This window comes from Parus major, chromosome 1, assembly GCF_001522545.3.
Source record: "Parus major isolate Abel chromosome 1, Parus_major1.1, whole genome shotgun sequence".
Lineage (NCBI taxonomy): Eukaryota > Metazoa > Chordata > Aves > Passeriformes > Paridae > Parus > Parus major.
The window spans coordinates 49,217,354-49,232,237 of NC_031768.1; the positions used below are offsets into that span (position 1 = coordinate 49,217,354).

The window sequence follows — 14,884 nt, forward strand, 5'->3', positions numbered from 1 at the left end:
AAAACCATGAGTCAATATTTTTATTAAAACAAGCTGTGTTTCCTTCATTCTTTCCCCCTTAATTTGTAAAACTGAAAGTAGTTTTACAAGGAAAATCTACAGTTCTATTTGGCATACGGAATGCTAGAGAAAAGTCCCAAATTGGCAATGAAGGGAAATATTTTTACTTGTCAACTTTACTGATTGAATAATATAATTTAGAGCAAGAAGTCATAGAAATTGTTCCAATAAAGAAATCACCTGACAAAAATGTTTTGCCTCTAGGAAAACTGATTTCTGATGGATTCAATCCATCCAAATATTTTTTAATATCTTATTGAACTTTTCTGCTAGATATTTAGTAATGTTTCCTCCTTTATTTTTAGAGTTGTACACATTGCATTTGGTCTAAGATTGCACCATGAGATGTTCAAATTGATGTTTAACATGCACAAATTCAGGAAATCTGTATTTAATGTTCCCAGATTAACTAAATATCCTACTGAAGATATATCTCCATACTCTGAACTCATTTTTTAAAATATTTACCTCAATCTATTGAAAGTTAAAAGATCATTCAGTTGCTGAAGATGTTCTTGGCTTAATCTAAAATACCAATGATGTCAAAATGTTCCCATTGAAATTCCAATATTTCTGTAATGCCCAGATAGGAAAGGATCCAGACAATAACTAGAATGCTCTTATCTCACCCAAAAAATCTCCCTGAGCTTAAAATTGCTCCTATCTTTTATAAAACAACAAAATCTCTGGTGGAAACAAAGTAGTTTTACAATAGGATTGAAGATTAACTCAGGCAATTCTAAACAGGGGAGGACACCAAGGTGGCTCTGTGCAATTTCCAAAACTAAAGAGATGATGTGGAAAACACTAAAAAATTAGTCATTTTTCTTTTTGTCATGTTAAGAGTTCAGTTTCAATACAATTTCTGACTAAAGCTCTGTCGCGGTATAATATAACATCCTTATGCATGAGAGAAACCAAGTTACTGCTAATATGTGAATTTTGAGACAATTTCCTGACTCGTTTAACAAAAAATCCTCTGTAGTGCAAAGTCAGTGTTTCACAGACAGGAGAAGGATGGAGTTTTGAAATTGCTAGCAGAATGCACATAAAGGAATTAATTGCCTGCCCTGATAACCTTAGGCAGCTGCAGCTTTAGCAGAAACAGCTCTCTGCATGGGTCTGGAGTCCCTGGGTGTAGGGATGTGTAGGGGTTTTTCTCATGGCTCTATGGAATTCTGGCAACTTTGTAGGGAGTCCAGACTTCCACCTGCGTTTGAGATACCAAATAGCTCTGTTCCTAGAGGTAAATGTATTACATTCATTTTTACAGAGGACATTGTCCAACTCCTACCTCTCAGATTTATATCTCTCTGGAGCATTCATCCATTTTAGTGAGATCTAACACAAATACACTGAAACTAGCACATTCAAACTTTTCCTGTTGACCACTTCTGCAGTTGTTACTGCTTTTATTGGTGCTTTCCTCCTGAGGAACTCGTGAAACAAGATCCAGATGTTAATGTCAAGTAGTTTTCTTACTTCTCTTTATAGATTACGAGTCTGTTTCTAAGGACTCTTCATCTGTAAATACTTCCAGAGTACTGCTTGACTTACTTAATTAATGTCTGGATGCAATTCTGTGCTCTAGGATAACCCTGCTTGAGCAGGGAGGTTGGATCAGATGATCTGCTCTGTGGTTCTTATTTAAATTTGTGTTGTTCTCAGGATGAACTCATCGTATTAGAACACCATCTCTACTTCAGTGGCTCAAAATGTAACGACATTATTCAGCAGACACATAGTCCTTCTCAAAGTAATTGGGAAAACCAGGGACTATTTGTTTTCTCTGCTCCCTACTGCTCCCAAAAACCATTCAAATATCAATTTGCATGCTTTATAAAATAATAAGTGAATTTCTTTTAAATAAAAATTATTCAGCTTAATACATTAATACTTAATACTGAAGGACTAATTATTTTCGAGTTCAAAAAGAGGTAGATGTCAGAATCCACTGTTACATGAATTGCAGGATAAAAGTATAGATTTTAAAGGTGTTAATCATGGATCACATTTTGAAAAACTACTGCTTGGGGTTCTTTAGGTACCTCCCTTTTTGGCAAGTCACCAAGCTTGGTTTGGACCCTGCCAAGTATTGTAGTGTCCATTTTTTAAAGAGGAATTTGTTGCCCAGCTCCAATACCTGCTCTGACTGTCAGGTAAGATATTCAAAGAGGAATGCTTTGAAGTGTCCAGGAAGTAGGACTCTTGGTCTGCTAAGAGAAGTCTTTAAATTGCAGAAATTTACCACAGCACTGGCACCACAAAGATATTAATTTCCTACCGGACACTGGATTTTGGAACAGGATGGTGGAGGAATAAATTGAGTACTTAAAGCATTTTGCATATACTCTTGGAAAAAAATAATATTTTAAGTAAGTGTATTTTTGCCAAAAGTCATATTCATTGCCACTTAAAACTTACGGGTGGTGATTTCAACTTTTTTGCTGATGAAAATTTAGGGGGCAAAAAAGCTATCATTATCTGATGCTGGAGAAAAAAGGTTACCTTTCACCACTTTAAATGATGTGGTTTACTTGGTGAAATTTATTCTTGTATTTCCAAGGTACTTCAATAAATCAGGACTTTGTAAATTAGTACCACAAATCTGCCCCAGAATGACCTTCTGTTTCTATATAATGATGTCCACAGTCTTTTGATCTGTGTTCCTAACCTAGCTATGCTTCGTTATATTTAAAGAAATACAATTTTTGGGCCTCCTTTCAAACTTGACAGAGTATTAACCTCCAGTTTAGAAAATTATTGATCAAAATTCAGAAATTCCACTGCCTGGGTCATTATTCCTACACTTAAAAGGAACTATTGGTCTATTATGAATGCTAGAAGGAACAAGCAGCATAGGGCAGTGTTGATAATTGCTCTAATGTGGTTTTCCTTAATCTCAGTTATTCTTGTCTTATTCTTCATCTTGTTGCCTGATGGAAAAGAGACTTTCCTCATACAAGTCCTAGCAGAAATTACAGGCCTCATACACTCTTAGCTTTGCCCATTGCAGAGAGTCTGTAAGTTTCAGTTTTACAGTGCTGTACCAAGATCACAGGATCCTGGCTGCTCAGGAACCTATGGGTTCCTAAACGGTGCAAGCATTCTGCACCCCTGGAAACCTCTATGAAGAACTGCCAGAGCAATTATCAGGCTTATGTGTCTGTCTCATGACAGCATAAAGGGTAGTGCAGCAGAATCCCCTGACAGAAGGCCAAGGTAGGGCACTACTGATTCCAGGAAATATTTACTGTAGCATCCTTTACTATTCAAAGTCATAGAATCATAGAATGGTTAGGGTTGGAAGGGGATGGGACATCACAGCTTCTGTGGGCAGCCTGTTCCAGTACAAAATTTGTTATTGTGAATAGAAATGTGAATGAACAACACAGCCCATTCTGATGCCAGTGGGCGTTACTGGCTCTGGGCACTTGTGGAGGCTCTTGGGGTCTTGAGCTCATCAGTTCTTGTGGATTCAACAGGACCATCAATCTCTGGAACTCCAGTTCTGTGGCACTTTCACATTCAACCTCTCAGCACAAATTGTCTATGGGAAATCTTTCTCCATACACACCACTAGTTACTTACATAGTCCATTCATACAAATTCACACAAAAGGGGTATTTACCACTGGCTCACCTGCTAAGTGGAGGTAGCAATGTAAGGTGGATCATACAGTACACAAAATGAGGAATTAACAAGGAATTAATGTGTTATTCCCCTGTTTTACCTTAGGTATAAATAAAAATCTCATTGTGAAATCTAGTAATCTTCATTATTTGACCTGCAGTTTGCTGTCCCCATTGCTCTTTTCAAACATACACTTAAACTGTATGTATTGTTTGTGATTTGGTTCTGAAAGGCTTACTTGCAGATGTCAGGGGGCTTTACCTGCCTGTGTGTTAGCTGTTCTGAGTAGAATTTATGGGATTGGGCACTATTTTTTGAAATGCATACTGTGAAATATATGGATACAAAACTCAGGCACATTAATATACAATTATGTTGTAATTGTGAAACCTTAACACCACGTTAATATAGCTTTCTTGCATCTAGTGTGTGCTACATTTGAGAAAACATATGGCACATAATCCTTTCCAAATGGTTTTAGAAATGGAAAGGTGTCCTCTATGAGCCTATGTCACCGAGGAAGGGAACGTTTTCTCATTTCTCTGGGCGCTGGAACCCCACGATGAGCAGATTTGCATAACAATTAACCTCTAAAAATAATTTACAACCTCTCAGATGAGAAATCAGTTTCAGGAAAGTTAAAAGGGTACACATTCTTTATTAACATGACTGTTTGTATGAAGGAGACATCAAAGCAGTGTAGACAGTCACTCATAATTCCTATGCGCTATAGAGAGTGCACAGTGGTGCTTGGCTTCCATCATTTCCTGCAGAACTGTTAGGGGAAGGGGGAAAGAGACACATAGAGAGAGAGGCTTCCTTTATTAAGAGAAACTCATCTAGCCTAATAAAGTATTTAAAAGATTAAACACTCCATTGTTTTTGTGCTCATACAAAAGTGCAAGAATCCCTTTATTTCTTACAGCTGTCCTGCCAGGCTGACAGTGGAGATGTTCTGTTTTCACTTACTGTCTCCCTGGCTCTGGGGTGTGGACAAGGAAAACACAAGGGCAGGGAGCAGCCATGAATAGGACAACTTGTAATTTAGAAGTGCTTGTGGTTTCACACAGCCAGGGCTAGTCCTAGGATAATACACTGCATCTGAAGTTAAATCCTCTTTCCCACAGAAGCAAACCCGTTTACTTTGACCATTTGCTCTGCTTTGTACTCTACTGTAGGGCTTTCTCTCAAACATTTCTGTTCAACAGAAGTCAACATTCAGTGTCCCTTTAAACCTAAAGCCTTTCAGCTTTATTGGAGTGTGTGCTCACTTGTTTTGATAGATATCAATAGACTCAGCTTTGCAAAGCCTGTCCTGAACAACTCACACACTAATGAAACTATTCTATCCAGAGATGCTCCCACTGCCATTTCCCTCTGTTGTGACCATCTATCTCCACTACTCAGCTTGGTGTGAGAAGACATAACTGTTTTCAGTGTGTTTTGGCTTGGTGCTTTCCTCCTGCACAACTTCCTGTAGAACACTCCAAGCAGAAACATCAAATGGAGCTACTTCTGAGGCACAAACTGACAAAAGTTGGTCTTATCTTCTGTTTCCTGAACATTGCAAAAGTTTTGGCATTGGCAGTAGAGACATTAAATCATAAGAATAAATTGCAAGAATAAAAACTGGAAAATCAGTTGCCCATTATTTTCAGCCTCAATTTTATGCTGGAAATCTCACAAGAAAACCTGCCATGGTATTTCATTCTCCAGTTTTGCTATCCCAAGTGGCAAGAAAATCTTTGACCAATCATGTGACTTACTTAGCTAGATTAAAACATTCATAATGCTAGTTTTTGTCCATTGGGCAGGATGTGGGTAATGGAAAGGAGTTCATGCAGCATTCGGTCTGTTCAGCCAGTCTTTGTGCTGCTCTCAGGAAAGGGATTACTGCAGTCCCCAGGTGCTTACTGAAGTGTTTTGTACTATTTTGAGAACATATTCAGTTTGGTATTTATGATTTTATCTATCCGTGCTAGTTTTTATAAAAAATGTATATATTACATACACAAATACCCATACATTGAACATTCTTTTTGAAAGTATGGCCTTTTGAGCAGCACTTAACATCTTTGGTGATAGCTCAAAACAGCAAAATTGAATCATATGGTTTTGGTTGGAAGGGATCTTTAAATATTGCCTAGTCCTGTCCTGTTGCCATGGGTGGGGATCCTTTCCACTAGACGAGGTTGCTCAGTGCTCCATCCAATGTGGCCTTGAACACTTCCAGGGCTGGGGCATCCACAACTTCTCTCTCACCACTCTTACAGTGAAAACAACATTCTTGTGTCCAATCTAAATCTACCCTCTCTCAGTTAAAACTGTTGTCTCTTGTACAGTCACTACAGGCTTTAGTAGTAAGTCTCTCTGTCTTCTGTATTGAAAGGCTGCTAAAAGGTTTCCACAGAGCCTGCTCTTCTCCGTGCTGAACAACTCCAACTCTCTGGGGCTGTTCACTGGATTTCAACACCTGAAATGTAGTGTCATGGTTTATAAATGTGTATTTACTGCTTTGCTTATTGGGGAGGTATCTGACAAAATCAGATGACTTTTTAACTAGAAAAAATTATTTATCAGACAAATGAAAACCATATTAGTTATTCATGGCATCCTCATCTTGGTCTTATAATACAGGTTTGTTCATCCATCTCAGTATTCCAGCTGCTGTAGAACAACAAAACCCACAGGTACTTTCCACCTCATGTTTAATTTTTATCTTGTAAGTCACCCTTGTAAATTAGACTAAGTTGTGTTTTATTTAGGTGAATAACATCACAGTCCCAATACTGCTCACTCCTTTCATGTGACATGAAAAATCCTTTCCATTGCATTCTAATTCAGCACTCTAATTTCTGCTGATTTTGAAGGTTTTCTTGAAATTATTACTAGACTTCTGGTTTGGCTGAGGGAAAAAGAAAACCCTCCCTGTTCTCTCTCTGTTTCAATCATCACCATAAATGAATTTACAGTGTTATGAAGGTTTATCACCAAATGGTAGTGCATTAACCAAGGCCTTTATCTGGCCACCATTCTTCTGTCAAGGAAATGGAAAGAAACCTTTTTTGACCATTATTTCCATCTTCAATTCATTGCCTACTGCAGTAATTTAACTGAACATTGCTAAGTTTTAGCAGTTTTGCTGTTTGGGAGATTTGTCTGGGTAGCAAAGGCCTTGAGAAAGGCCATTTCTGTTCTATGCCAGAACTACACATAGAAACAGACTCAGCGAAATGGTGGGGTCATATCCTTGGAAGTCTTCAAAAAACATGTGGATGTGGCACTCAAAGGCACAGTTTAATGCTGAACATGCTGATAGAACTGGGATCATAGCTGATGGTTTTAGAGGTCTTTTCCAATCTTAACAATACTATGATTCTATGAAAACAAATCACCACAGACTCATGTGAATGGGTTTTGCATCTCCCTCTGCTTACACACCCTGGGTGCTACTGGATTTCAGAGATGGATGCCCCAAATCCTAAGCCAGAGTAAGCTAATTGCTCAGATTTTATGTAGGAGATGGGAGTTGCTATTTTCAGAGACTATATGGCAATATATATGAACTCAAAGCATTTGAAATATCCTTAGAGATCCTGACAAATAGTTTTTCATCTCCAAGAAAACTGTATAAAGGTGGCAGCCTGAGAACAAGACAGTGGGAGGCGAGGCTTCTTCTTCCTCTTCTTCATGTAGCCAGATCTCCTACCAAATGACCTAGCACTGCCAAGAGTCAACCTCCCATTCAATGTCACAGAATGCAGTTCTGGCTTTGAATCATCCAGAGCTCATAGAATTTGTGTTTGGATCAAGTAATTTTTGCCAGAAGTGCCATTTTGGCTTGCACTGTTTTAAACTTGGAAAACGCAGAGAGAAATGTACACTTGATATTAATTAGCCCAGTGTCAAACTGTTATTTCTGGTTTCCTATTAGGCATACATTATTATGCTGTTCTCTGTCTCAGTGACTCAATCTTTTTTGCTACTGATTGAATCCTGATTGATACTGGCTCTGAAATCTTAGCTTCACTGCAGCGATGAGGAGTCATGCCAGTGCTTCAACTCTTGCCAAGGTATTATGCACTCAGTGTTCTTCTTACTTGTCTTTACAGTGACCCAGTTGAATGTCTTCTTCCTTCATCAGAATTCTTCAACATCTGTGTAGCACTTTGAGTATCAGATTTCTGATTTCTTTCTATTCTTTCTACAAAACATTATTCTTTCTAATTGCGTAAATAGGTTTTTCAGTATGAAAAGAGTTGAAAAACTGAAGTACGTGAACAGAAATTTTAAATAGTTAGTACAGTTTTGATGAAGGGACATCTGACTGGGACACCAGAACACAAGATTGCAAATTACCCTCTTCACTCCCTACTTTTCAGATTCAAAACACATTCTAGTACTGTAGATAACTGAAGGCAATGAAAATAATTAAATCTCATACTTCAAATCTTAACCGTTTGTCGGCAGAGATAAAAAAGTAGCTCAAATCACCATCACTACTCAATTTTGGGGTTTTGCTCTCCTCTGTAGCACTAAGGCTTGGATCTGGACCAAGGCAAAAGTATTGGACCAGAGCTAAAATGCTCCTAAGCACCTGGGAAGTGTCTTGGTTTGTTTTATGAAATTTGGGTGAGCCTCAACATATTTCAGTCAGAGATTGTCACAATCCATAGACCAGTCTCCATTAATCTCTGTTTCTAAGACATGTCTGAGACAAGTGTTCTGCTTTCTTTTCATCCCTTTCACCAATTTTTCTGAAGCAATGACCACCAGATTTTTAAAAACATAATCTCTGCCTCACATTTTGAGAGTCTGTTTAAAATGTGAAAATTTGTTTTATTTTGAAGGGATTGAATAATGGTAGGTATAAATTGGAAAATTCATAAAGTTTAGGCTGATCACAAAAGGGCACTCACTCTCCAGTCCTTTTAATTTTTTCTTAATGTGTGTAATTAATTAAAAAGATGAATTCCATCCTTCCTAACAGCCTTGGTTATTTGAGGAAATTGTTGCTTCTACAACCCTATGTTCCATTTATTCTCCCCTCTCCCCACTTCCTTGGTGCCCATTAGGTCTTACTGGACTCTCAGTACAAGAAAGAAAGGAGAGAAAAATGATTAATTAAAAGAGAGAAAGATAATGAAAATTAATTCAAAGCTGGTAACACAATTAGACCTCTCATCACACTATCTATTAAAATCTAGATTAGGACATCAGCTCTATAATTTTTAATCACAGCATATTGGGGTTGCAGATAACTTCAAATTTGGCATCCAGACTGCTGTTTTGCTTAATCCAAGATGCATTAAATATATGAAAAGAAACAAGATAAGGACAAGTTGTAGAGTTTTCTTATGGGAAGAAAGCACTTCTTTAGAGAATGCTTTATAAAACCTAACAAAAACAAACAAAAAAACCCAAAACCCAAACCCACCCCTCCCCCCCCCAAAAAAAAAAGGATTAATAACATCCTGATGACTTCTTAGCATTGAAAAATTGACTGTCGTTCTCTACTTGAAATACTGTATGGTTTTATGCTTAATGAACATGACCAACACTTTAAACATTTATTAGGCCATCCTAGCCACTTTTCTGCCATCAACTAATATGAGAAAAGAGGGATCAGAAAGTTTTAAAGATTTGCTTATGGTCTTACTAACTGGAATACAAGTTTAGATTCTGAGGAACCATGATTTTAGCTTCTCTTTCTTACCAGCAAGAGTTTCCATTGAGTGCAGAACAATTGAGAATTCGATCTTTTGTTCTACAAACAAGGTAATAGTGCTCTACTGTGTGACACAGTGAAACATAGGTCTGAATATGATCTCCAATTTCTAGGTCAGCAGAGGCTGTGAGCACTGCCAAGGTTAATGCCTCCATGTCTACTATTTGCTGGTGTAATACCACTGTCAAAAGAAATTTCAATTCCAAAGCAACTATTCCGTATTGCATTACACGCACAGAGGCCTAGAAAGTGTTATTGTGAGGTTTGTATTTTGGTTTCTATTGCCATACAGATTGTGATTGTTAACAGCTATCTGAAACTGATTTTATTAAGAACATTTCTATGCTTTTCCTCAGGAGTGTTGTTAGAGAGGTTTCAGGTCAGCCTCCCTGGAAGAGAAACCATAAACTTTGCTCAAGCACTCAAAATGAAATGTTTGTGTTAACTCAGCTAACAAACAGCTGAAGTGAGAGTCTTTAAACCACTCTTCCTTTTTAGCGTGGGCAGAAGGAAGAGTAATGACACACACTTGAAGAAATGTATCACAGGAGACTTGAAATCATGTACATTTAGTGCTGATGATCTCACTTGGGTCACCGGGCAGCCATTTCAGTGGCTGGATGCTGCCAGTCCAGGGCCTTTTGAAGTGACAGGCAGGTTGTAACTAAACAGAGATTCAAAAGCCTGAGAACTTTGTAGGAAATCCTCCCTAGGCAGTGATGACTGGAAAAGCATTTTGGAAGGCATTTGAGTGTGTGAGTGCAGGTTTCTCTGCAGCAGAAGAGGTGAGAATGCTCAAGTGAGAACAGACATCTCAGTGCCTGCTCACATGTCCGTGCTGCAGCCAGCAAATTCATAGCCAGAGAAAAGAGGCTGCTCCCATCTTTGCCTTGCTACATCTCTGTTGGCATGCACATGGACAGAGTGTGTGACTTTCCATCCATACCCCTCTGAGATCATTCTCAGGCCTCCTCCAGGCTCCCACAGAGCTGCAGCCTGCACTGCACCAGGAACCCTTCGACAGTGCTCTCCCTTGTGTGCTTCCCTGTGAACCCCAGAGAAAACAGCTGGATCTGGCCCTGGGTAGCACGGGCTGCCTTGTGTGCTGGGTCAGACTGGAGAGTAGGGAAAGAGCAGCTGTGGGTTTTTAAGCAGCAATAATTCCCTAATCCCTTGCACACTTCCACGGGAGTTTCAAAGGGAAGCGCGTTTCATACCAGCTTACGCAGCAGCACCCGTGTCATACGCTGCTGATGCACTGATCCAGTGCAAAAATTACATGCTGTTACTCCATCTTCAGTAGGGACACTGGTGCATGTAAAGCAGCTGGGTCATGTGGCAAAATGTGCTTTAACTTAAATTTGGATTGTTTGCTTATTACTCTGAAGCTATGCAGATCTCCCAGACTCCTCGTTTTCCAAGTAACTGTCCAAATATCTACCCAAACTAAACACTGTTCACTGGCATTTAGTGGAAGAGATTAGCTATCTGCTGTTGTAAAGAAGAAATCCCAGTTTCTCTGTGTTTTTTTGCAGGGCACTTGAAATCTTTGAGAGGTTTCCAGGGCTTTAGTCCTCATACCCTTTCAGAAAGGGAAGAACAAGAGCAGGTTAATTATTCTGAACTCAGCAGTCAGCCATTGTAAAGGAAGTTTTTAAGCACCTGGCTGCAGCAGGAACAAACTTTTCTGAACAAGAAGCTCAGCCAAATCAGACTGCTCCTTCAAAAGCTGTCCTGCCAGTGCTGCTGTCATGGAACAAACAATGCCATGTTTTACATCAGGGATATGTTGAAGAAAATCCCGCATTTCACTACCAAAAACACTGCATTTTTGGAACATCCATGAAATCATAAAGATTAATGAGTTTGCATTACATTTCACAAAGTTCTAGTCTGTGGGGATGTCTGGACTTCTAAGTGGGATTTGTCTTATTAACCACCTTTTTCTATGGGATAGCATACAAATCATTGCATTCACCTGATGTAGAGATTTTCATATTCCACAGAGCAATATGGAAATGAAAATCCCTTAACATCAAATGAACTGCCCTTAGTATTCAGGGTTTCCTAATCCTCTACTGCTTGAAGATAAAATGCTTTTGGGGGATAAAGTGGGAGCTGGATACCCATTTTTCTGTTACCACATTAAACTGATAGACCATGTTTCCCACTCTTGATGATGTAAGGAAACTCTGGCTGCCTTAGGTCCTAAAGTTGCTGTAGCTCCTTTACAGCAAAGACAGGATAAGGTCTCTGCACTAAAAAATTGACAGCATCCACTAAATTCTTATCAGGCAAAACCTTCTGACTTCATAATCATCAAGTCCATTCACACTATGAATAATTTTGATCTCTTATGGTGTAATGAGTAGCAAGCCCAGCTTTGCGTGGGAAAACTACCTAGGTTTTGGTTTGGGTGCAAGTACCTGCTGTGACCATGATAAAAATCAAAATTTAAGTCCTACAGCTTCAGAAGCAATGGAATCTGTACTGAGCGTGGGAAGGAAGCAAGTCTGAATTAGCATACTGGAGGAATGCTTTCTCAAATTTGGGATCCCTGAAGCACTGTATAAGCAAAGCAGCCATGAATACAGCACAATGAGATTTTAAGCTGACGTTACTAATTTTCTTTTGGAATCTGCTCTTGAAAGGATGTTTTTTTAATGTTTCATTCATTGATTGATTGATTATACGACCAAAAAAAAAAAATCTGATATAACAACTCAATCCTAAATTGTTGCAGCAGCCCTGTAATAGGGGAGTAGGCATAAAACAGTGACATAGCAGTAGCTGGATTCTCTATGTGCCATTTAATTGCATGAAGCATCCTTATTTTTCAGCCTCTTTTGAAAAATTTTGACCTCTGTTTCCTGCCTCTATTATACTGTCTTCCAGAGCACAGTTTAAAATTTAATGCATTAATAAATGCCATCAAGAAAAATATCCAGATAATTCACATTAGGTGCCATGAATAATTATAAAATCAATCATCAAAATGATCTTCCCTAAAATTATGCATTTTTCCTTTTCATTGCATCATTAATTTTGAGGTCTAATCCTGTATACTCTGGCTTTCCAACACTCCTGCTGATGTCAAGCAAACCCTCATTAAACTCAGATGTTCTTCCCTGCTGGTTCAAGATCTAGCTTCAGAACCTATTTTTACAGTTCCTGAGACTTTATTTCTGTTTTCTAAGAAGGTCTGAGAAAACCTAGTGTACCATATCTAACCCCAAAAAAATAATAATAAAAAAAATCTTGCAGACATTTTATGTACAGAAAACTCAGCTGTGCTGATTTTGAGAAATGCCTCTTCACAAGAAGTTCTGGGATGACAGGGAGTGGATGTGGGACTTTTTCACAAGATTTCTAGTCCTATTATGATTTGGTGCCTATGGTATCCTCACCTATCCAGTCTCTGAAGCATTATTAGCAGTGTTACCCATCCTAACAAATAACTCATATCATGTTTTGTTTACCACTCCAGAGGGAAACACCAGCAGCTTATTGGACTTATTTTATGTTCCAGATGACTTCATCTGACTTGAGAGCTACACTGGAGCCTTCACACATGAGCATCTATGCCAGAAAACCAGAGGAGTAACTCAAAGAAATTAAGAAAGAAAGGATACAGCTCCCTGTACTGTCACATTGAATGCCTGTGTGACTTTATATGACATTTGCATTATCATGGAAATTCTCACTCCTATCAATGAAAATTATTCTGACCAACAGTGGTGAATTAAAATGTAAGCCTATGCAAGAATAATAGTGGTGCTTTTTGTACAGAAAGAGTCCAACAAAAAAGTCCATTCTATATTTGTTTATGGGTGGGACTTGTAAATAATATGAGTTTAGTCGTTGATTTAAGAGAGCGGTATTTTTCCTATTAATATAAAAATGTCATTTTCCAGGTTTTGATATATGGTGGTTGGTATATTCCAGCAAGAAAGACTGAGGCTGTATTTATTTAGTGGTTTTCTATATATGATTTCAATGATTGAACTGAAAACTCAATTACTGAATCCCCGTTTTGGGCATATATGCTAGTGGTTTTGACTCCCACATGTAAGTCACAAGAATAGGGCTTTTTAATAAAATTCATATCATCTGAAATACAGGAAATACACATTTCTTTTACCTTATCACCATAAAAATAGTTTCTAGTCATGTTTATTCTGTGTTACAGAAGTATTACTTCTTCAATACTGATGTTGATTTTACCAGCTTACTATGCCACATTAAGTGTTTAGTTCCTGCTTGCTCTGCCTGACTTGTAGCTGGACAGATTCACTGCTCTTACCTGCCCTTCCATCTGTCTGGATGTTTATAAATGTTAATCACAACAGTCCTATGCTCTGCATCCTCCATGAATAAATGGAGGAATGTACCTGGCAGAGCTGTCACACAGCTACACTCACACATATATTCTGTGAAAATTCCTACCATAAAATACACTTTCATGTGTTTTTTTTAGTGCTAGGGCACCACACAGGTAGTCAGGCATCTTCATGACTGGCCAGTGTAAGATCCTTTATGGATATATTCCCTATATTAGCTGTCTTCTCTTATTTTCTTCAGCTGCTCCTCTTGTAATTACAATAAAATGAACACCACTATGTTTTCTTTCTTTATTTCTCTTTAGCAGCTCCTGGATTTATTTTATTAAGCAGTTCTCTTGATATCCATAAAAGATATTTTGCAAAACCCAAGGTTGCCCTCCCCAAAAGCATATTATCAATACAATAGATAGTCTAGAAGTTATATTTACCCATGATCCTTTTACAACTGAAGCATATTTTCTCCTATATTTAGGGGATAATAAAAATGGTAATTTAAAATCATTCTGTATTGAAGATGATCCATTTTCCAGTATTTCCTGTCCATATTATCTGCATCCTTCTGCTCAGTCGTGAAAGAATGGGTTTCAAAGAGACACAGCCCTGGTGGAAATTCCTCTGTCAAGACAACATCATCAAGCTGATGTTTTTACAACTATAACTCAATTCCCTCAATTTTCTGGCAAGCTATAACACTGATATACCTTTAAATTGTTGAGTAGCAGGCAGTAATTTCCACACTGGAGTATTTGTTTCTCCCCACCTCCAAATAATAAATATGAGAGCCTCCTCTTGATTCACAGTGCCTAGTGTTTTTTAGAAGGAAGAATTCTCGTCTTTCCATTTTGGTCCATTTCCCCCTCATAGAATAGGCCAGAAAATTAATACTGTGCAAGGCTTATGATTCCTGTCTTTCTCTATTGGCAGTGCTTTCTTTTCAGTTGTCACTTGTGTCAGGGTGTGATCCTACAGTGTCGTCCCAGTGGGGGACAGGCCAATACCATCTGAAAGCAGTTCTGGTTATAGGTCTGGGAAGAATCAGATCCAGGCTGCCTTTGAAGCACAGAGGACACCAATTGTCTGAACCAAGCTGAGAGCAAGATTACATCTACACCAGTCCAAA

The 14,884-nt window shown here is 38.4% G+C and overlaps 1 long non-coding RNA gene across 2 annotated transcripts in view; it reads left to right on the plus strand.

Moving 5' to 3' along the window:
• Window positions 1-14,503, plus strand: part of LOC117244416 — a 57,278-nt gene extending 42,775 nt beyond the window's left edge. For both annotated transcript variants that reach the window (XR_004497453.1, XR_004497454.1), the window contains one exon: window positions 12,951-14,503. This is a non-coding gene — a long non-coding RNA (uncharacterized LOC117244416). The remainder of the gene's footprint in view (window positions 1-12,950) is intronic.
• The last annotated feature ends 381 nt before the right edge of the window (window positions 14,504-14,884 follow it).